This window comes from Xiphophorus hellerii, chromosome 17 (genome assembly GCF_003331165.1).
Source record: "Xiphophorus hellerii strain 12219 chromosome 17, Xiphophorus_hellerii-4.1, whole genome shotgun sequence".
NCBI classification, from domain to species: domain Eukaryota; kingdom Metazoa; phylum Chordata; class Actinopteri; order Cyprinodontiformes; family Poeciliidae; genus Xiphophorus; species Xiphophorus hellerii.
The window spans coordinates 859,786-882,922 of record NC_045688.1 but is presented as its reverse complement, the minus strand read 5'-3'; the positions used below and the strand labels follow the sequence as shown (position 1 = coordinate 882,922).

Sequence of the window (23,137 nt, the reverse complement as noted above, 5' to 3'; positions counted from 1 at the left end):
ATGAACGGATAAACATCCTGCAGCTGGGCTCCAGGAAACCAGGCGGCTGCAAAATGAAAAACTGAACTCAGCTGATGTTCAGGAGGAATTATAGATCTGGGATTTAAATTATAGTTTAGTTTTATTTTGTTTGTGAAGTAGATTTTACAGTGAATTTCATACTTACCAAATAATTTTGGTCTAGATTTCAGTGCAAACATCTCAATACATTTGAAATAAGACAAACGGACTTCCAGTTAACTTTTCATCTTGTCAATAATTCTTGAATATTTACAAGAAGAACTTTTTCCCCTGGCAGATTATTTCACTTATAAAAATACATTTTTCACATGTTATGAGTGGAATCCTTGAATATTGATTATAGCGTGAAAATTTTCTTATATGTGTCAGTTGAGCTAGTTCTCTGTCAATATTCAAGAATCGTTGACTTAAAACTAGTTGAAAAGTTACCTGTAATTTAGTTTAGTCTTACTTCAAGTGTCCAGAGAGATTTGAACTGGAACCTAAACCAAACATACTTGGTAAGATTTAGTTTTTTCAGTGTATGAAGCATTTTGTCAAAATGCCATCAACAAAATCATAAGGCAGATATGGTGAAATATGTTGATCAATGTTCCAGATTTTAGGAATCATTCGGCTCTCGGTGGCTTTTTAGCTTTAACTTAAAGGATGTCAGTGTTTCGGTGGTTTTGCAGTTTTCTGGATTTTTGTTCCAGATTTCAGGTTCATAAAAGTTTTTTTTAAATCTGTTTTTCTTGCTACAGGAAACACATTTTTTAGATCTTGCATCTGAAATGCATATTTCAGATCTTCTTCTCTTGTTTTTTAAAAACAAACCCAGACGTTGGTGGTGGGAGTAATGGTTCTGATGAACTGGAAAGCTTTTTTTACTGGTTCCTCCCTCTTTCTCCCTCTGGGATTTTTTATGAAGCTCGTTGCAGTAAAGACCGTTTGACCTCTGAGGTGACTGATCATCTGGATTCTTCTCTCCCTCACCACTTTTTCTGTCCTGTTCTCACGTCTTAGACTTTCCCCCATCATTTTCTTTTTCTCCTCCCTCTCTAAAGCGAACCCCTCCACTCCCAGATAATAAAAACAGGAAACTAAAGGAGGGTTTCATTAAAAGCTGCATTAATTGAGACAGAAAGCTCCATCAGTGATGTTTACTCGTCGAATTAGCGAAGTCTCTGCAGGTCGAGTGACTGCGTCCTCGCTGATGAATATTCTGCGTGTCCCTCGCTCTCCAATGAGCTTAATGTTGTGTCAATTAGAGAGGAGGGGGAGGGGTCGTAAAAGGCTGTAAACACACACACACACACACACACACACACAGATGTGTTTACATTTCCCAGCTGCTGCTCTGATTATGAAGGAGTGTGAGGACGCTGCGGTCAAGTCGCCATCATACCGCTCAGTTTGAAAACATTACACCCTGATGGAAATCAAGGATTTATGAAAAGAGATAAACTGAGTGTTTTTACTAAAGTAAAAATGGTTCTGGATGCATCTTGAGCTTTATTTATCCAAAAACTAGTCTTGATACTAGTTAATACTCACTGTGTTCTGGCTAACTAAACCAGGAAACAGTTATTTACAAACTATGCTAGGGCTGCAGCTAACAGTCATAGAGTAGTAATCGATTATTCTGACGTAGCTAATGCTAATGTTAGCGTCCGCATGTCATGATCAGTCTGCTGGTTGGATATAGGGCTGAAACGATTAATCATGATTAATCGACTGACATATTTGTCAACTAATTTAGTAACTCAAATACAAAAACATATTTAGAGCAGTAATGAAACCAAAACTATACATTCAGCATAAAACACATTTCTGTAAATATGTTTTACCAAAACTTAGTTTTAGTTTCACCTGGTTCAAATTCACTAAACATTTTTGCATTTTAGGCAATAAAGTATTTATTTTCTTATTTACAAAAGGAATTGAATTATTTTTTATTTGCATTTTTTAAAATGTTTTTCTAATGTATAAGAAAGTTTGAGGTTGAATGAAAAATCTTGATTAATCAATTACTAAAATAATTGCTGGGTGGAAATCTAGCTGAATAATCTAACAAATTAATAATAATAAATATCTTTGTTGTTGAGCTCACATCTGTTTATTCAATAATTTAGCAGCAAAAAGGGTTGATTTGAATTGAAAATGTTGCTTATTTTGTTAATATATAGTTTGTAATTAATTAGAATCAGAAATTAACTTAGTTTTTAAAATATTTTAAAATAATCTGTCTGACTGACTCTTATAAAAATTCACTGTTTTAAAAGTAGCAGAACAATAAATATTAGCATAGCAGTGATAAAAGATATAACTGAAGTTGGTGTAATGATCCAGATTTAAACTGTTATTATTTTGTTTTCTTGTTCTGCATAAATAAAATGTAACCAAGACAAAACCCTGCGGAACTCCAGGCTTATTTAAAATTGAATATAACAGCAGAAATATTTAGGTGAACCAGGTCAGAGCTGCAACATTTAAGAAACTAAAAATTTTCCCAGATGTCATTTAAATAAATGAAGGATGCCTGGAGTTGATCGCCTCGCTGTTACACACTTACACAAATAAATACGGACTGGAGCACATTTTCCTTCCTCATCTCGTCTGCAATTATTCCAAAAACATCTTTTAGCTAAATTTAAAAATAATGAGTGGAGAGCCTGACTGGTGTGAGGTGAAGGTCCTGGGAAAGTTACTGGTTTTGAAATGGAAATGTGGTGATTGTCTGTGGGAGGACGTGGATGTGAAGCAGCATGTGTGTCTCCACAGGAGGCAAATGCCGCATCTTATTATGAACCAGTGGCAGAGGGGGCTGATGCCAAATAAAACAACAAAAACATGTTTTAAGGTCATTTCTCAAGGACGTTGGATGCTGATAAAAAATTATAAAAAGCACTTTTGGTTACAGTTTGCCAGAAACTGACTTGTTTTATTGTTGATTCATATATTTTAATGAATCTTGGCGGTTTTGTTGAAAAATTTTCATAATAGTGGTGGCTGTTTATAATTTATTGTGAAAAATTTCTTTTTATAAGACTTTTGATTCTTTCTTATGATAAATTTCATCTATTAATACAAAAACCAAATGACCAAAAATTAATTTTTTTCAAATTTCACCACTGTTTGCTCAGCCTTATTAAGTATCAGTACATTTAAAAATGTCTGATTAAATGCAGTTACTCTGCGTCGTTTAGTGAAATAAATCACTTTCTAGAAGGAAGTGTCGTCCTGAAGAAGGAAATGTTTCAATATGATTCATGAATGTTCTGATCCTGTTTGGTTCTGATGTTTGGACTAGAGTTCATCGGTCTTTAAGTTAATTTAACATCATAATTTAACTTCACTCCTCATTTTGGGGGCATAATTATCATCCTGTGATGATAATCAGCCTAAATAGACATACAGAAATAAATTAAAGTAGTCAGACATGGGAAGAAATGCTTTAATATTCTCACTGTGTGTTAACTATATGTAAATATTAATAATAGGACTCGATTAATATTTGAATAAATTCAGTCTGCAATGAATTAATCAAAATTAGTCACATTTTCTATATAAATATCTAATTATTTTGCTGCCAACCACTTGAAATGGCACCAATTTCAAGTGGTACCATTTCAATTTGATGGTTGAATAAACTAAATATCTTTGTTGTTGATAATTCAGCAGCAAAAAGTTTTTAAATTGAAAATATTTATTTTGTTATGTAGTTTGATTAAAACAGTAAACGTGTAGTTGACAAGTAAGCAGAACAAAACTGCAATTTTAAACATTGAAACATTGAAAAATCCTTTTCACAAATATTTGCTGTGATTCTTAACTTTCTGAATAAATATATTCATTGGAATTTTAAATTGCCATTAAATTTATGTTCATCAGTTTGTGCCAAAAAAGCCCAAACAAAATGCTGCAACCACAGGACTTAAAAGGAAAACGCTGCAATTAGAGTTTTAAAACTCGTCTGTCCAAAAAACTAATGTCCTCCAGGCCAACAGGGGGAGCTGACCAACAAATTGAACCTCAGTAAAGACGGGATGTTAGGATTTGACAGGATAACTGAAAAAAAGATGGAGGAAGAAAGAAAAGCTTCATGACTTTTAGAAAGAGAAGAGCAGCATTTTTATAAAGATATTACTGACTCTGGACTCCCCCTAGTGGTGTGGAGGACCTCCATTTTGTGGCGCAAGATTGCAGCATTTCATATTTGCTGTTTTTTGGCATTTGTGGCATTTTCCTTGCGGTTGCAGCATTTTTCATTGAGTTTTCTTTTGTTGCATTTGCTTTTTGTTTGCACTAGTTTGCACATGAAGCTGCAGGTTTATTTGCTATGAGTAACTTTATTCATGTATGATTAAAACTCTACTTTCTTTTATTGCCTTCTTGGTGTTTGCTTGTTTTCTTGGTGAAAACAAGCAAACAGTGTGGTTGTACCCAACATGTCCCACCTCTCTACTCATCACTCAACTATCCGAACCGCATTGCTTTAAGCTTCGTATTTTTACGTTTTTTGTTTCCTTCCATCTGTTCAGTGCTTTGTAGAAATAAAGTTTTGTTTGAATGTATCTGCATCATTAATGTTGGTGGAAAGCTAAGAGTCACAGCAAATATTTTAAAAGAATTATTTAGAACAATATATAAAAATTGCCATGCAAATAATTATGTTTTAATAATCACAGTGATGCTAAAGGTTGGATTTTTTAAATCTAATCATAAACTTACATTCAGAATGATAAAACCCAACATGGCAGTAAATCCATTATAAGTTATTTGTTCTCCATTTCCCATACAGCTCAATAATAATTACTTCAGCCTGCAGATTGCTGACTGTTTGAGGCTGGAGGAAGATTTCAAAGTTTCCCCAGCAGTGATTGCTCCATCTTGTTTTTGTTCTGTCGCCTCCATCAAACCAGGTGTCCTAATTTTCACTTTCTATTCACCTCAGATTTCTCAGTCTTATCTCTCCCTCCCTCTGTGTCTCGTTTTTCCTCCCTCCCAGCGACGTTCTTTTCTTTTTTCCCTTCCTGTTCCTGTTGTTGTTGCTGAGCTTTGGACTCTGGCTCTCGGTGACACAGACAGAATGATCTGCTGCTCCGCTCAGGAAATTAGACCTTCAACAGTCTGTATATTGGAAATGAAATTCCTTTGAAAGCTGCTGATAACACCTGCCTGGATTTAACTGGACGGTTTTGTCTGCAGACTCCTGATTAGCGCTTTAATGATTTCTGTTTTTTAAAACTGTATTTCTGCACAGGTTAAAATAGAAAATGATCCATCGGTTTGCGTTGAAGGATTCATTCTCTGAGGAAATTACAGTCGACATTCCCTGTGATTTCATGCTAAAGACATGTCTAGACGTGCTAAATAGTCTTTAGTCTCTGGTATTGCTGATATCACAGCAACAGAAACCAAAAACACATTTCTAGTTTCTGTTTGCAAAAATTCAATTTGTAGTAGTTTATTTTCTGAAATGTTTCACCTTAATGTCTAAAAAACATTTTTTTAATTTTTTTTTACACCAAATCTTACCAGGTATGTCAAAGTACGATTGAAAAACAAAACTTGACTCATAAGTTGGCATGACACATGATACATTAAAATAAGCTCAATTAGGGCGTGCCGTGGTGGCGTAGCGGTTATCGCGACCCGTATTTGGAGGCCTTGAGTCCTCGACGCGGCCGTCGCGGGTTCGACTCCCGGACCCGACGACATTTGCCGCATGTCTTCCCCTCTCCTTCCCCGTTTCCTGTCAGCCTGCTGTCATATAAGGGACACTAGAGCCACAAAAGACCCTGGAGGGGTAAAAAACAAAAAAAAGCTCAATTAGCATTTTTTATTCTTTTTCTCTTTCTACCAAAAGCTGGATGATGATGAGTCTTCAGTCTAGTTTTTTTCTGGACTAGGCTTTTTTTGAGGGACAATTTTGACATTTTGTTGTTTTGATTATTTATTTTGGAATTTTTTAAAACTTTTCCATTTACAGTGTAAAATATTCATTAGAATTTAAAGTTTAGTGATAAATGAGAATGTGTTGCATTATAATACCGTTATTGTCTTCATATTGCTGAAAAATTGTCTTGAAACAAAAATAGTATTATTTATCGCAATAACTTACGGTACAGTTTATCATGTAGCAAAGTTTCTTCTTGTTATTTTTTGCCTACTTACAAATAACTTCTTAGCAAGATATAGAAGCTTGTTTTTAGTAATAATTTCTTAACATTGATGTAAAAAGTTCTAGTTCCTCTCATTTAAATTTTAACAAGACATTTTTCCTGTTATAAGTGAAACAATCTGCTATTGGAGTTGGTACTTTTTCATCAATATTAGGAATTATTTACCTAAAATAAGCCTTTATGTCTTGCTGAAAAAGTATTTGTACGCTATTTTTGTTTAATTTTAAGTGTACTGCACTAGAAACAAGACAAAATACTTGGTAATATTTTTGCAGTGTAATTCTTATTTGGAATCTTAAAGGTGGTGAATTTGAATATCTTTGGATCATTATTTCCCATCTGCAGATAAGAGACATTAACATCGTTTATTGCAGTTGTTGTTTTGTTTCCTTAAGCAACTCTTCAGTCATTTTAGATTTGACATTTCCAGGCTGATTGTTCAGCTTTCTGTTCATCATCAGTCCTGCTCTTCGTTTCCTACCTGGTAATATTAAAATTCTTTGGTCGAACGTTTTCAGAACCGTTAATTTCCATCGCCGCAAATTTGCCAATTTGTCCTGCAGGCAGTTTGTAACCCTGAACAGAAATCCCCATTAACCTTGAGGCTGAAGCGTTTTGCCAAGCTCCAATTAACCTCTGCACCTGCTCGGCTTTTTGTAACAACAAAGATTGGAGGGAAAAGACTCAGAACTTCAGTTACAATTTTCTTTATTTTTGGAGAATTATTTTTTTCTCTTTCTGGATAATTGCTGGAATAGTGATCACAAGTTAGCTGGATGATTAGCATGATCATAATGAGGTCTGGGGGATTTTTTAAAGCTTTTTTTCTTCATAGTAGTAGAAATGTAAACATCCATAAAACAGATTTCTGTTCCTTTATTGGAGATTCTAGGTTGAATTTCTGTCACCGGATGTTTATTTTTAGGCTCCAGTTTCCTTCTTGGTTTCAAAACGTCAGAATAAAAGCAGAAGTTTAACAAGATCTTGATGCTTGATTCCATTTTTAGCTGAAATCCAATTTATTTATTTTTTTCATGCTATTAAATAAATGCGACTGCAGGCAGATTTCTTTACGAGCTGCTAGCACAGAAGAATTGGTTAAATTATTATTGTTCTTTATCACGTTATTTTATATGTTTAGCCACAGCCTTAAGCTAACAATCACTGCTCAGATTGCTAACAGAGCTAATAACAACAGTTTAAGGACATTAATTGTAGCTAATCTTTAAAGCTTTCCTAAAATGGCTAATTCTGCTAACTACACCCTGTGATATCAAATGTAGCTAACCATGCTAATTATGCTAACAATGCCAGTGCTAAATGTAGTAAATCATGGTTAATCAGTGGCTAGGTTATTTGTTTTCAGTGTAAGTGTCAGAACAATGCTAATAGTGCTAAAAAACAACTTGTAGTGGCATTAGATGTAGCTAACCATGTTACTGGGGAAACATTGCTAACAGAGCTACAAGCTACGTTTACCCCCGTTTCAATAAGCTAGAATAATGACATAATGATGCTAATAGCTACAGTTTTGGGTGCTAACTGTGCTAATTCTGCTAACAAACAACATAACCAAGATTTGAACACAAGCTTTTTTTTACTGTTAGTGTTTTTGTAATTCTGATTATAGATGATTATTTGTGTCAAAGTGTTTTAAATCTTTGCCACGTTCTCCTGTTTCAAGTTCACAAGTTCAAGTTTATTTTGCTCATAGGACCTTCAAATGTTAAAACCAACAGCCTCTATATGATCAGGTTCCCTAGAGACCCGGTGAACAGGATGGTGGATGGTTCTGACCTAGTGGGAACTTAAATACTGAAAATATTTAATTTTCACATAATGTGTAACAAGTTGTGATTTGTCAGATGAAGTTAATGATGCAGCTTGTTTCCCTGCTTCTTCCACTATCAGTTTTTGTTTCCTTTGTCTTCCTCGTTCTTCAGCAGCATGTGTATTTTCATCCCAACCTCACTTCTGCTGAGTGCCACCATACAGCAACTCTGAGCTTATTGAATAAACCACAATCCTGCTTCAGAGAGCCTGGAGGACAGATTAGATTTCACTCTGTTTACTTTCCCTCCTGCGTCTCCTGCTCAGTGTTCTGTGACCATCCACTCGCATCGTGTAAAACTAATGGAAGCATGTCCACCCATCCACAAACACGCATGCCAGAGACAGTGAGGGTCAGCGAGTGCGAATGAAATCTGGGGTCATCTTTGTTCAAACTGACCGGGCTGCAGAGCAAATGCAGACTGATAAACATTTAATATTGGAAAATTGACACAAACAAAATAAGATGGAAGTTAGGGTGAAAACAGTAAATGTTTGATTTGGTTTAAGAGCTTTCTGATTTTCAAACTTTGCAAAAGTATTCAAGATCTTCCAATGTTTTCCAGATTTTTTGGGTTTCAATGTTTAGTAGTTGATTATAGGCCTGTCACAACAAGCAATAACATTTTGTTTACAGAGACTTCATAATTAATTTTATTTGTTTCTGTTTATTTATTTGGGATATTTAAAGTGTCTTCCAGTTCCAGCATTAAATGCTAATTAGAATTTTAAGTTTTCTTGAATTATTATGCCATTATTAACATTTTATTACTTGAAAATGATCTCAAAACAACAATATTATCATTTATCACAGTAACTTTTGTGACAATTTATCCTCCAGTAAAATTTCTTATTGTGAGCAATAAGTTTATTAGTCTGATTATTAATTGGATAAAATAATTGGCACATTCTGCTGACCTATTGTTTAAAATAAACTTTTATTGTCTAAAATGCAATAGCAACGTCCCGTTGGAGAACACTTGATAATTTGTATCAAAGGATACATCTGCATTGTCGTCATCATCTGGGTTTACCCAGAATGCCTTGCGTTGTAGCCCACTTCCTGCTTTTGCGTTCAAATCGCTCCGGAGTTCACTTCAACCAAACCGAGACCGAGGAACGTAAACGGACCAGAGGTCGATTACACGTTCACATCTCCCCAAACGGACTTTCTAAACAAACGGACTGGAGTTGGATTAATTTGCGAGACGTAATCTGTTGCAGAACCCAAGAGAACCGAAGCTAAAGTGAGTTTTGATACCTGCAGGAATCTGTGAATCCAGACACATCTCTGGTCAGACTCTTATCTGCCTCTAAATCAAGATGTCAGCTGCTCTCAGGGGGAAACCAGACGTGTTCTGACTGTTTGTGTGTCCAGATTTCCACTGGAAGAAGACGCCTCCTGTCAACATGATTCATTGAATTAGTTCCTCAAAACCCCGAGAGCGCTCCGTGTTAAACTGAGGAGATGGATGAATACTTGGCCTAAATAGGGTTATGACTCTTCTGCTACAGTTCATCTATCTGTGAGATTGTTTTTAAGGTCTAAGTGTTTGGAAATCTCAAAAGAGCAGCGCTTTGATTGAAAGCGACACCAAGCAACTTATTTACAATTAAGAAGCTAAATGTTCTATTTAAGCAGGAAATGGCTGATTGGAGGCTGATTCTAAGGAGAAAACCAAGGACAAAGTTAGAAATAGTTTTAAAATAAAATCTAATTTTATTTATTCTCATCTCATATTGCTTCTATTTTGGTTAAATTGACTCGATAATAGATCAATACCATAAATATTTGACAGTAGAATCGGACTGGGACTAAGATGACCAAACAGATTCCTCTGATAAATCTCCCCTCTGGTTTCCACACTTTGTTTTTATTTATGCTGTAAAACCAGGCTGGATGTGTTCAGTCCAGCTCCTCTCCATCTGAAAGGGCCAAATAATTTATGACTCTCTTGAATTTCTCTTCAGTCAAGCAGTTCAAAACAGGGAGCCCAAAAAATCTTATCACGCAGAGCGAGTAATGGTCCAGTCTATTGATCTACAGCCCCATCAAGCCCAGCAGATATATGGTGGTCATTTCTCTGCTGTGGGGCCAAGTAGAAATCTTTGTTATGACCATCTTAAAATATAGATGCCAGCCATTAATGAAATATATCTTTTCCCTGTCTTCCCGTCTGTAAACTGCTCAGTCGTAAAATTAACATTTTTGCACAAAGCTGGGACGGGAAGCTGTTTGACTCGACCCAAAAAGACGAGACAGATGAAACAGCAGGATCTCAAAGTGGCTTTCTGGAGTCAAATCTGCTGCGAGGCAATAAAAATAATAGTTCTCAACATGGCTGTAAAAAATATTGATTTAAGAAGGTAAAATTAGCACAGTTCTCCACAGAGATCTGCATGGATATCAATACTTCTCTCCTTGCAGACAGCAAATTTCATAAATACCTCCAGCTCATAACTTTTTAATCGCTTCCTTCTGACTGATTAAACACGATTATTTGATATTAGAAATAAGCAGCTTCAGTGACGGACAGTCTGGATATGATATATTATGCTTCCAGCAGTCTAATGAGGTTCTGATTGGCCGGAGGAAAGACGAGGTCATAAAGATGGAGAGGGTTTAATAAGACCACCAGCTGGGAAAGGCGATGAAGAGCTTCAGTCAACCTCCTGGAAATCTGCTGAGTCTCGGTTATTTTTCCTGTCATGTTGGTTCTGAGAGTTTCGTGAAACGCCTTTAAGCCAGGATTAGATCAGTTTCCGAAGTAAAGACACGGCCCGGCACAGCAGAAGCAACGGGGCAACTATTGAAATTTAATGAGTGACGCTGGGTATGTTGAAGTCATTTCATGTTTTTACCCATAACTGGAGTTTTAAAGGAAGAATTGATGTTGAAAATAAATGAAACAAGAAAACGTTGCAATGGCAGGACATAAAAAACAGAAGGGAAAACACTGAAAATGGGGGAAAAAAGCAAATGTAAAACATTGGTAACTCCTCCAGACCACTAGGGGGAGCCAACCAACAAGTCATATCCGACTTGTGATTTTAATTAGAAGAAAGTTGGAGGAAGGAAGGAAAGCTGCGTTATTCTTCATGTTGGCGACCGTATTGGGGAACAGCAGCATGTTTACGAAGGCAATGTTACCCACTCAAGACTCCGCCTAGTGGCCTGGAGCATATCACCAGAATTATTGTAATATTATTATGATAAAGTTTATGACAACATTTTATATTAGAATATTTGCTATAATATGAAAAAATCCATAATGAGTCATATTACCAGAATAAAGTCGTAATAATACAACAATAAAAATTTCATTATATGAAGAAAATAGTCGTAATAGTACAAGATAAAACCATAATAATACGAGAAAAAAAGTCAGAATAATACAAGCATAATCTCATATTACCGGAAACCAACATTAGGAAAATGTAGTAATTTTATGAGAACTTCTTAGCAAAAAATGATAAATTAAACTTGTACAGTTATACATTGGTATCAATTCTACAAATATGGAAAAAAAAATACTTATAATTATTTATCAGTAACAGGACTCGATAAACAGTCACCTCCACCTTTTCTTTCATTAAAATAACATTTTCTGCTCAGTTTTACAGCTTTGTTCTGGTAACATTGCATCATTATTCTGCTAATATTATGACATTTTATTCACAGTAAAGAATTCGCTTGTTATTTTCTACCATAAACATAAATTTGCCTGAAGACTTTCTAAGAAAAACACAAAATGCTGATTTTACCAACTCCCTGAGTGGAAAGAGTGACATTACGGCTTCACATCTCGGCTCAGATGAGTTTGAAGCGAGTCTCCAAACTAAGAGCTCCCCTGCTGCTGTGACAGGATCTCTGAAGACGGTTTGAGATGTAAACCCAGCAAAGGAGCGAGTTCAGGCTGCTCTGAGGAAAGACGGATCGGCTACCGTGGCAGCGGTTCAAAGCTCTCAGAGAGGGAAGATAAATACCAGGGTCTGTCTCTTGCTGTGCAGAAGCACCTGAGCAGGTGTTTGTACAAATTGCAGGATGGAGGTGTTGGTTTCTGAGAGAACCATTACTCACAGCTCCAGCTGAAAATAAACCAGCGTTGCACGTCTACAAGCTAAAATATTTATCATCTCAACGCTACACATGTTGCTAATGCTAATTTTGGCGTCCACAGCCCACATTTCTGAAAAGCTCCATGAAGGATCACAGCTTCCTGAACCTGAATAACAGATTAAAAACTATAAATATCCTTGTTGTTGAGCTCATATGTGTATTTATTTAAAAACTTGAATTGTCTAATGAATGTGGAAGAGTGTTTTCTTATTCTATGGATGTCAAAAGCTGCCCCGTTGGCACGGCAACCATGTTTTACATCACGGCATCGTTAGGGAGGAGGGCTGTAACTTCTCACTTTTATAGAAAACATTTGACACCAATAAATCAGATCAACTGCAGGAGCCAAAATAACTCTCAGCTTTATGGTTATTTAACCGAATGGGTCAGAGATGGGGCTTACAGCCGTTATATGCAATAAATCATAATTATCTCTGACGTGGATAATTGGTGTAAACATTACCGAAACCCAAAATGCAAATATGAAAATATTTGTGGACAAAAAGGATGTGATTTGGGTCAATGTATTGGCGTTTAAACTCCTTTAAATGAAATATGTGGTGTCAGAAACTAAAACGCTCCGGAGGAATGTTGTGGATGTTGACGGTGAGCGTGTCGAGGTTAAAGGAGTTCATGTTTTTATTGGTTTATTGGCCCGGCTGGCTTTGAATCAGCCTCATCTTAACTGGTAATCCCCGTCACTGTGGAGGTAAAGTGATGAAACGCACTGCCTGATCTGATTTGAAATAATTTATCTTTTTCACCAGATGATCGCAGCAGATTTTAAACTGTAACATAACATATTTGAGTCACTAAATCTCAGTAAAATCATCTAAAATGGTTTTTGCTCGTTAAGCTTGTAAATGGAGTGCAGAACTAAAGAGTTTCATCAAGGCCATATACAAGATGTACAATTCATTAAATCAATACATTTTTAATGAAATAAAACTCTTTAGTGAAGGAAAAGGTTTGACATTTGAGTTATGAAGGTAGGATGAGTAATATGACATAAAGCCATCCACATAATAGAGACAGTCAAACCTTGATCTCATTTCTGACCCAATAACTAAAAATCTCAGGAAGTTTTTGATTAGAGATGCACATAATTTATTGTGACTTTTTGGACCAAAACTGCCTTTTTCTGCAGAAATCTGAACTTCTCCATGCAGGAATGAGTCCCTTCTTTTCTTGATTTGGTCGACTTTTACGATTACGGAGGAAAAATGTTGTTTTGCATGACTGCTAATTGATCACAGCAGCTGCAAAAGTTGGAAGTTTAAAGAGTTTAAACTTCCAACTTTTACACCATTTTTTTTAAGAAAGTGGCTCTGCAGTAAAGAAAAATCAGCAGGGAAATCTGATAACTTCTTGTTGTTTCAGGTTTTTAAATGAGATGGAAACCCAGATATTTCAGGTTTGGTTTAATCTTACATGTAAAAAAAAAATAAAACACTGAAAGATTTTTGTCTATGAAATAAATAAATAAATAAATAAAAAACTTTATTTTTTTCTGCAGATTTTGATTTTAATCTTTATTCATATTTAATTATTTACATCTTTAGTATTTTTATTTCTCAGCAGAAATCTTTCCAGTCAGTTGAAACTCAGGGCTAAAGATGGTTGTTTTTATTTCTGAATTTATCCTCTAATTCAGAATATATCAGAAGAGATTATTGCTTTAAGACTAAAAGTCTTATTGTTATTCTTGATTTTCTTGTTTAATGAATTGAAGTGACTGAGAAAAACCTACAAATTTAGTTTGTGTTGCTAGTTTTAAACATAAATAAATATTCTAACCATGGATATTAGCATTAGCTGTAATGCTAAGATGGTTTCCATTGTTTGTATTAATGGATATTATGGTCTATATATATGAGTTTTTAAGAGGAAGTTTGAAGTATTTGGATATTTTAGCGATTTGTGGTTGACTGTGGTTCCAAACCCCATGAATATTTAGGGTTTTCTGTATATTTACATTCTGCTTGGTTGAAATCAACAGTTTTTCTGACGGTGAAGCAGTGAATCTTTTCTCTCTGAGCTCTCAAACTGTTTTTCTTCTAAAAGGTAATTTAGCACTCATGGTCACAGAGAGCAAATGCTACATTTAAAGTTGTGTTTTTATCCATCATGTCAGATGAATGGTTTTTCTTATTTTCTCAGCTGTGTAATTAGAGGTTATTTCTGTGGGAGATTGTTTGTATCTGCTCTTATATAAACTAATATTTCTCTGGATTGTTTCTATTCTGTCCAGCTGCAAGAAAATTGATTTTGCTTTAAATTCTAATCAATGGAAATGTGTTTCCTATTGTAAATTATTTATGAGTAGAAACTGAATCAAATTGAAACTGTGCTCTAGGAGATTTTCCTCCTGACGATTAAAATGAGTTTGTTGTTGACTTGAGTTGGATGATGGTCTGTTTTAGTGAGGCTGGGACAACAAAACCTGCAATTTAAAGTCCTAATAACCCACAGCTATGATTGGTTTGAAACTACCGCTACAATTTATGCCACTACTGGATACATAGAGTAGTATTTTATATAACCTCTCAGTCTGTATGTGCAACAACATATCTGAAGCATTACTGGATACATTTTTACAGTGATACAGTCTTGGAGAATTGTGTGCATTTGACTTGAAAATATTTTTCATTTTTGTAGCTTTTTAGATTTCATTTTTTGTAAATATAGATTGTTTTCTAAAGCAACTTTCTAACTAATACGCATTAAATGATATTTATCTCTTAGCAGTTATCATTATTAGCACGTTATCATGTTGGTGTTAATTAAAAAACTTTTAGATTTCCATTGCAAAAGTTGTTAAATTTTTATAATTGCATTGCTTAGTGGTGAAGCAAGTTGCTTCTTTTCCCAAGTTTTCCTTTTCATGTGACCAAGTTTCTCTCCAACTTCAGCAGGTGGTATTTTCTTTTAAATGATCACACTGTCTAACAGAAAAAGCATTGGTGTTTGGAAAAGCAAAACTTTGAGATGAAACCAGAGATGAGACCAAAAGGAAAGAAGAAAACTGTCTATATATCGCCACTGATAATGTTATTGCAATATTTATAAATGTTAGCATCGGACAGGGCTTCAATATTACTGGTAAATATTAGCATAATTGCAATATTTACTAAAGTTATTGTCGTCACAGTATGTATCGTTATCGACATCGCAATACTTCCCAACATTATTTTCATCACAATGTTTACCAGTCATCGCAATACTTAGTAATATTGTCATCATTGCAATATTTACTGTTATGGTCATTGAAAAGTTTACCAATATTATTGGGTTTCTAACATCCTCAGGTCTAATTGGTGCTTATTGTCTAATTTAAATGAAGACTCTCCGTCTTGATTCTGGTGACTTCGACTCTGAAATCCACATCAATAACAATAAAATCCAAATTTTTCTGGTCAGTTTTGTCTTCTCCCTCAGCCTTTCCAACCTTTCAGCCCTGCAGAAAATCGATGCTGGCTACTGGAAAGTTCTCCACTTGGATAATTACATCTGTTTACTGGCCATTCGCTCTCCTCCTCCAGTAGATGTGAACGTGAACCCTGACGCCTCTTAAGCTGATAAAGTGTAAGGCTCTGTATCATATTTCCTCATCTTGGCACCATGAGCCTTCCAGTCCTTCTCACCTGTCAAAGTACTTTTCAGCTGATAATGGTGGAAAAGTTCAGATTGTCTGTGATGCACCTGATATATAAAAATAATTTGTTCCATTAAATTTCTTGCATTCCTCTGAGCATTGATGTTGCTGATTTAACACTGGATGTTCTCCTGTCTTCCGGCGAAACTCTGAGTCCTGATACCATCTGGCATCCATGTTGCATACCATCCATCTTTTTTCCTCTGGATTTTCCAGCTTTTCCCACTCAGCTATCTGAAGCATCATAATAAAGAATAGCGTTCAGGGACGCGTCCTGGCTCTGCAATATATCATTGTCGCATTTAAAGTTTTTTTCTTCCCTCCCATTCTCATGCTGTTCAGAGCTGTAAGAGTTCTCTCAGTGCAGATGAAAAGTGAGAAAGAGCGTAGCCTTGAGTCGCAGAATGTGAATCCACAGCAGAATTTTATCATTATGCGCTGCATGTATTTCCATAATGAAACTGCTGGGAAGAAAAAAATGATATTGATACCAGAAAGAAGTGCTTGGCTTTAGTCTTTGTGCAGGTAGTCTTCAAAGGCCCGCCGTAAAACCTCTGGATTTTAATCGGATGCTGTGCAGACGCCTCGTTGTAATTATGTCCCAACAAATTCCTGCCTGCAGAGACACGTGGGTGGAGGGTGGTCGTGTTTGTGTCCAGCTGGTGTCTCCTCAGGGCAGCTTTATAAGCCGTGTTTTATCACATGTGGGCCAAAGGTATGATATTTACACAGATGTCTGTTTGTGTGTGTTTGCTGCTTATCTTTTCCACACTCTTCACGCAGAGTTACTTTGGTCTCAGTTGGGTGTGAAAGGAAATCTCTTGTCTGCAAAGCTTCCACTACAGGCACAGACCTGTGCAAGTGTGTAAATGAAGCTTTTTCTATGCCACAGTGGATTAACCACTCGGTCTGATCTGCAGCTCTGAGGCTGAGCGAGAAACCACCAGAGGAAAATATTCACAGCAGATAAACGGAGGGGAAACAATAGGAAGTTTCCTACCAAACAACAACAATTAATGCAGTTCTGGCTGCTTTAATAGTCAATTTGAAAGCAATTTTCTTTAATCTGATCATCGTCTACTGAAAATTGGAGCAGAGTTTTTATAGCAGATCTGGTTTGATCTAGATTATTTCATCAGTTATCTCAACCACAATGTTTATGGTATGTTTTCACAAAATAATATGCAGTAAAAACATTCAACTGCGACTTTTAGTAATTGATTATTTCAACCGATTAATCGCAGTTAATCGGATTAATCATTTCAGCCAAGTAAAATATAATTATAGCAGAATACTACAGCTGAAAAACAGTCAAATTCATCAGGAAATTGATACATTTTTGATCTTAACTTTGCCTGATTATTGGTGATCATCTATCAGAAACAAGATTTATTTTTATTCCACCACAAACCACAGCTGATTCATTTCGTTTGCATGTAAACGGCTAATCGATGAAACGGCGTATTCATCATGTTTCATTGCATTAGATGTAAAAATGTCATATTTGTTATGTCTAAAACACTCAAAAGCTTTGCAATCTTTTGTTTTTCTGTAAAAAACCTAAAGTTTTGTCCTTTAGGTTTACTCCTCCAGATTGCCAACTTTCTTTTCTGTATAAATCTAAGCTGAAAAACATGTTGACGTTTTAGACGAGATTTTTTCTTAGATTTACCTTTTTGAGCCTTCAGGGACGAGAGGAAGGCTTTTGCATCCAAATGAAAGTGCTCAGTTTCCCACAGTGCTCTCAGAAAGCTGCAGACAATTCTGTTTTTATGCCGCTTTAAAGAAAAGCCAGTTCTCATTCTTTTGCTGTAGGCCTGATTAAAATATTCAGGTTCACCAAGAATCATGAAACAGTGCAGGCCTGCGGCTGCCTGACCAGATACTTAATCAGAAGAATCAGCATGCTGGGAGTTTTCAGAGGATGATCTAAGCTTCCAAAGTAGAAGTGGGTGGTTTGGTTTGCAGAAACTATTTATATATTCAGAAGGTGGCCTCTGGACCCAGCCGCTTTCTGTGTTCAAAGCATGAAGAAGCTTGTTTTCAAACTGGTTCTGCTCTTTGTTCAGCCACACCAGACGTTACTCAGTTCACTTTTATACTTCAGCGTTTCTCAGCTGTTTTAACTTAAAGAAGTAAAATCGTTTCATGTTAGTTATTCAGCAGCTGCACAGGCCAGGTTGACGTTTCTTACTGTGGGACTTGGTCACGCCTGCAGCAACGGCAGTGAGTCTGGATGGTTGTTTACCTGTACAACAGGTGAGGTAAAGTCAGTTATTTTTTAAAAAACTGATTGAAATGTTTACTAACAATATTAAGTCATATACACGGTTTAGCTTGTTTTGTGGAGCATAAATCCAAAATAGAGTTTTTCAGATTTTTAGGGATTTTTTGTTGGTAGCAAGAAAGTGAATTTGTGTACATCAGTGCTCGCTTTAGGGTTGGGTATTCATTGTGATGAATTTCTAATTTTGATTCATCGTTCCCACAATATTCCAATTAATGATGTTTAAAATCCCCCAAACCGTCCGTATTCTTTCTTTGTTCAATCTTTGTTCAATGAGAGTATCTAGAAATATCAGTACATTTGAAAATATGATTAAATACAGTAAAATTGAGCAGTTTAGTGATGCAAGTCATACTTTTGTATGGGACTGGAGAAGCACATTACAAATGGAAATGTTTCAGAGCAGTGTGTGTGTTTTGTGATAACCACACCTAAAAAAAGGAGTAATACATAGTTTTTATATCGTGATAAAAATTTTAAGTCCATATCGCCTACCAATAGTTCACATATACATAGTTCTCATGTGACGTTACATTTAAAGGAACTTTGTAGCTGGCAGTCATCTTGGTAGGCGGTTGCTATGGAGTTGCTATGATAAGAATAAACAAGCCACAAGCTTAGAACTAGCTCTTATCTCCTAACTTATAAACAGTTTAAATACGTTACAAATGTTAGTCTGTTACAATATTCAATACTCTTCCCACCTCTGTGCCACACTAAGTGAAATATCGGTGCTGAACTAACAAAATTAATGTAGTTAACGAGTTAACAAGGTTGTTAACTAATCGTAGTTGGAGATTGGAGGCAGCTGGTCCACACCGTTTCATACGGTCGATCCCGACAGCAGCCATCTTGTTGAACATTGATCAAGAGTGTCGACGTTTGCTTTTTGTGACCCGCGCTGCACTTGCCTACCAAGATGGCGCAGATCACTTCTGGTTCAGACTTGTGGGAATCATGCAATAGTTTTTGTTTCATCTGGGAATTAAAACCATTTAATATTTTTATTGCTGATGCTAAACTGTTCCTGATTTATCCTCCAGTCGTAGTCGACTCTTTCTGCTGCGTACTCTTTTTAATCTCTTGTATTATTTTGAACTGCGCTCTCCATATATAATACATGTAGTGGATCAGTTTTACCCTGAATAACCTGGGGGAGTTCTGCTTTTATTGCATTATTATTTATTTTCTAAAGGTTGCAACGTAAAGTGAACAGCTGATATGAATATTTACTGCCTCTGCCAACAGATTCCTGGTCCAGCCAGACTTGCTGGGTGGCAGCATGACGTGTGCTCCGGTCTTGTTTTATCTTGCAGTGGTTTCCTACCGTTTCATCATCATATTCCCGTTGTGACTTCCTCCTCACCTCGCCTCCTGACTCCTCGCCGCTGGTTAATGAGGCGAAGGCTTCATGTGAGGCGGCTGAGCGGCCGCTCCGCTCTCAGGCTGCCAGTTCTCAGATAAAGAGAGCATACACAGCTGATTTATAAGGCTCCTCCACTCCTACTGTGTGAGCATTTTAGTTGATTTAAACAACTTTAAGTGTAATAAACTATCGTGACAGGAAATGTGCATCAGCCTGAAAATCACAACCCGGTGTTTACAGTCTTTGTTTGCTTTCCGGGCGTTTCTCTGTGTTTTCTCTGCAGCTTTTCAGGTTTATATGTTTACCTCCCTCCCATGTCTAACACAGCCTTCCTCCCTTTCTCTGTGAGCCGAAGTCTTTTGATACCAGCGTAGATATTAACTCCTCCTGTTATTGGATTTTCCATCCAGAAGGCTCCTCCTGGTGTTTCCACAGCGCCTTGCCTCGTCTGTAACTGAACCTAGAGTTCATCTCATTGATGTTAATCCGGTCGGCGGCCATTATTATCTTGGAGGAAATCAATGAACATTGCAGAGCAGCATCAATTTATTACCTGGCTGTTAGCAGTTACAGATTTACAGCAGCTGGGGCCAGTATAAATATGAACATTATGACATGTTGTCATATTAGAGCAACAGATGTTTTAAAGGTATAGCGACTTACTGTATTTATCGCCACCAAAACGTTTCCCAGGATGTTCATATCTGCCAGATTCAGTCTGAATAAATGTCATAAAACACCCATAATTTAAACTGTTGAGGAAAAGGAGCCTTTCAGTTTGGTTTGACACCAGAACCAGAGGCGACGTCACACTGTGTGAGAGAGAGCAGTTGGTTTTACTTCGCTAAACTGGTTTTCTCCAATATTTAAAAACAAACAAAATAATTAGAAGTTACAATTAAAGCTGCGGTATGTAACTTTTATGAAAAATGTTTTTTACATACTAATTAAAACTTTCACCATGTTACAGTTGGTTATGAGACTGGTAATCTGTGAACAGATCAATTTCCCTGGTCTTCAATGTTCAATGTTTGTTGATGTTCTCAGAAATGCTGAGTCAGCTGCATCCCTCCTGTCCGGTTCCTTTTTCATCCTTTCACAGTAAAACGTTTTGTCTGGTTGGGTTGAGTCACAGCGGGGGGGGGGGGGGCAGCTGTAGGTGAACTTTGAACCCTGGTGTGTGATCTTAGATGAAATACGCCTACCTGCTACATATTAATGAATGATTACTGATTATTCATTCTGTCCTGAAAACACTTTAAAATCTGGCTGTGATTTGATTAAAGAATATTTTGTGAGGTTGGTGTGAACAGAGAGAATAAAAATGATTTTGTTTTTTGTGCAGGACGGAGAGCTGCTTCATGTCATGAGAGGCTGAAAACTCAACAGGTGAGGAAAACGGTTCTGTCTTTCTATGTCTTTTTTTTCCTCTTTGTCTTTCTCTCTTTTTGTTTTTCTATTTTTCACTGTTTCTCCATCTTTCTCCTTCCCTCTTTCTTTCTTTTTCTCTTTCTCTGTTTTTTCCTGCCTCTCTTTCTCTTTGTTTTTCTCTGCTGTCTCTATTTTTCGACAAGTCTTTAAAAGTTTATTCTTAACTTTGCCACAGTCTCCAGTTAATGAGTTACACTGGGTTATATTACAGTTCCAGTGTTTTTACCTCTACAATAAATGAAAGGTTTTCTCAAATTATCCTTCCATTGTCAATAAATGGCTGAATGTCTCTAATGAAGCTGCACCCAGAACCACAAACATTTTATAGCCATTAGTGAGATTCTGGTGTATTTTTAGGAGCTGAGTTCATTTAAATTTAATTGTTGTTTGAAGCAGACTCAGATTTTAGGCACCAGGTCAAAGGTTGTTTGTTTGGAATAAAATTGCCAACATTTCATCTGTCTGACTCCAATTTAGATAAAGAAACATTTCCTAAGAGATTTGTACTAAAGAATAAAGGGTGTATGTATACATTTGAGCCCTTTTGTTTGCAGTCTGGGAAGGTTGGAGGAATTTCCTCATCAAGTTATGTGTCATAAAAACCTGAAGACGTGTTTTATCATCGTTCCGCCCTTAAAATAACGACTCAAACTTGGCAAAGAACCAGTTCTAGTGACAGAAGATGGTTCCAGTTTCTTCAGCTGAATCTGTTAAATGGGCCACAGACGACACGGTTTACCCTCACGGTCTGCATGACAGACGGTTATTGATGATGGATTTAAGACATTCAGGACGTTGTTAAAGCTGCTTTCTCTTCTTTAAGAGAAATCTGGTTTCTGCTGTGTTTCCTCCTCACTTCTGTTATTTTATAGATAAAATACTGAACTCAAACAAAGACCTCCTGCTTCTCTTTCTCTTGCTAACATCATATAAAAGTTTGGTAAGTCTGAAGTTGCTGTGTCAACATGTCTCTGCAGAGCTGCTGCTCTTATTCCAACAGACTGTTTCTGTGCAAACACATCAGAGTCTCTCTGGCTGGTGTAGAAACGAACCGCAGGAAGATGAGGCTGATAATGGCTCTAAGACAGGAAGTAGTTCTGCTGTAAAGAAAACATTTATTAACCCCGAAGATCTCTGAATATCTGAGTGTTTACCAGACCTGTGTGCAGCAAACAGAATAATTTAGGCTGGAACTTTTCTGTATTTTGCCATGTTTGTTGTCAGAAGGATACGTTTTCCTCTGAAAGGTCAGTATGGATTCATCTTTTGTGTTTCTCAGGAGACTCTGCTACTAAAAGGATTCCCATGTTACCCAAATATCAATTTAATGTTGTAATAACCTCATGCAACACTATGCAAACGCTTAGTGAAGATGTGCTCACCTTGAGATGCTGGGTGCTTGAAAATGAAACTGATGACATCACCTGATTAATCAGTCTAATAACTACGTGACCACTTTACTCTTGTTGACTTCTGAGATGCTGCGTTTGATGGACGATTAAAAAAAACGACGTTTCATTAGCATAGGAGCTGAACAAGGTGACGTAATAAAGATGCAATTTTAGAGACGTCAGGTTAACCTCACATGCACGTCTTTAGTTTGGAGGAAACAGGAGTGAAGGTCAACCATTAATTATGATTAACTGATTGAATAAAATTGATTAACTGGAGGAAACAGTTAAAAAAATTGCTGGAAGAACAACATATTCAGAGCAGTAATGAACTCAATAGTGTACAAAAAATATAAACATTTCTCATTTAAGACAATAAAACATCTTTCCCTTAATCTACTCAGAAATCCTCCAGTCTCATTTCTAGCTTTGCCCGATTCAAATTTGGTAAAAAAAAAAAAAAAAGAAAAAGAAATTCTCCTGTTTAGCACCTTTTGCTATCAATTATTAATCAGTTAATCCAAGAAATAATCAACAGATTTGTCCTACACTGTACTGATGTGAAGTCGAGCGGAAAGAGCTGACATCTTTTTTTTAATCCAGATGAATCCTGGAGGTAAAAATGATCAAAAGTTCATTAAAGGAATGATGTTATTGCATTTTAGGCATTAAAATATTTGTTTTCTTGTCTAAAAAATGAAATTCTTTATATTTATGTGTTTCTAATATTGTTAGCAATAAGTATAAATGGTTAAATGAAAAATTTGCAATGGGATTATATTTTATCCAATTAATTAATGTAATGAACTACTAAAATAATTGATAATTGCAGCCCAGAACAGGAGAATCTGGAGAAAATCCACAGATCG

At 36.2% G+C, this 23,137-nt stretch overlaps 1 protein-coding gene across 2 annotated transcripts in view; it reads left to right on the top strand.

Moving 5' to 3' along the window:
* Positions 1-23,137, top strand: part of LOC116736903 (plexin-B2-like) — a 124,814-nt gene that overhangs the window by 14,429 nt on the left and 87,248 nt on the right. For both annotated transcript variants that reach the window (XM_032589775.1, XM_032589776.1), the window contains exon 2: positions 20,792-20,835. The gene's annotated coding sequence lies outside the window, so the exon portion shown is untranslated. The remainder of the gene's footprint in view (positions 1-20,791; positions 20,836-23,137) is intronic.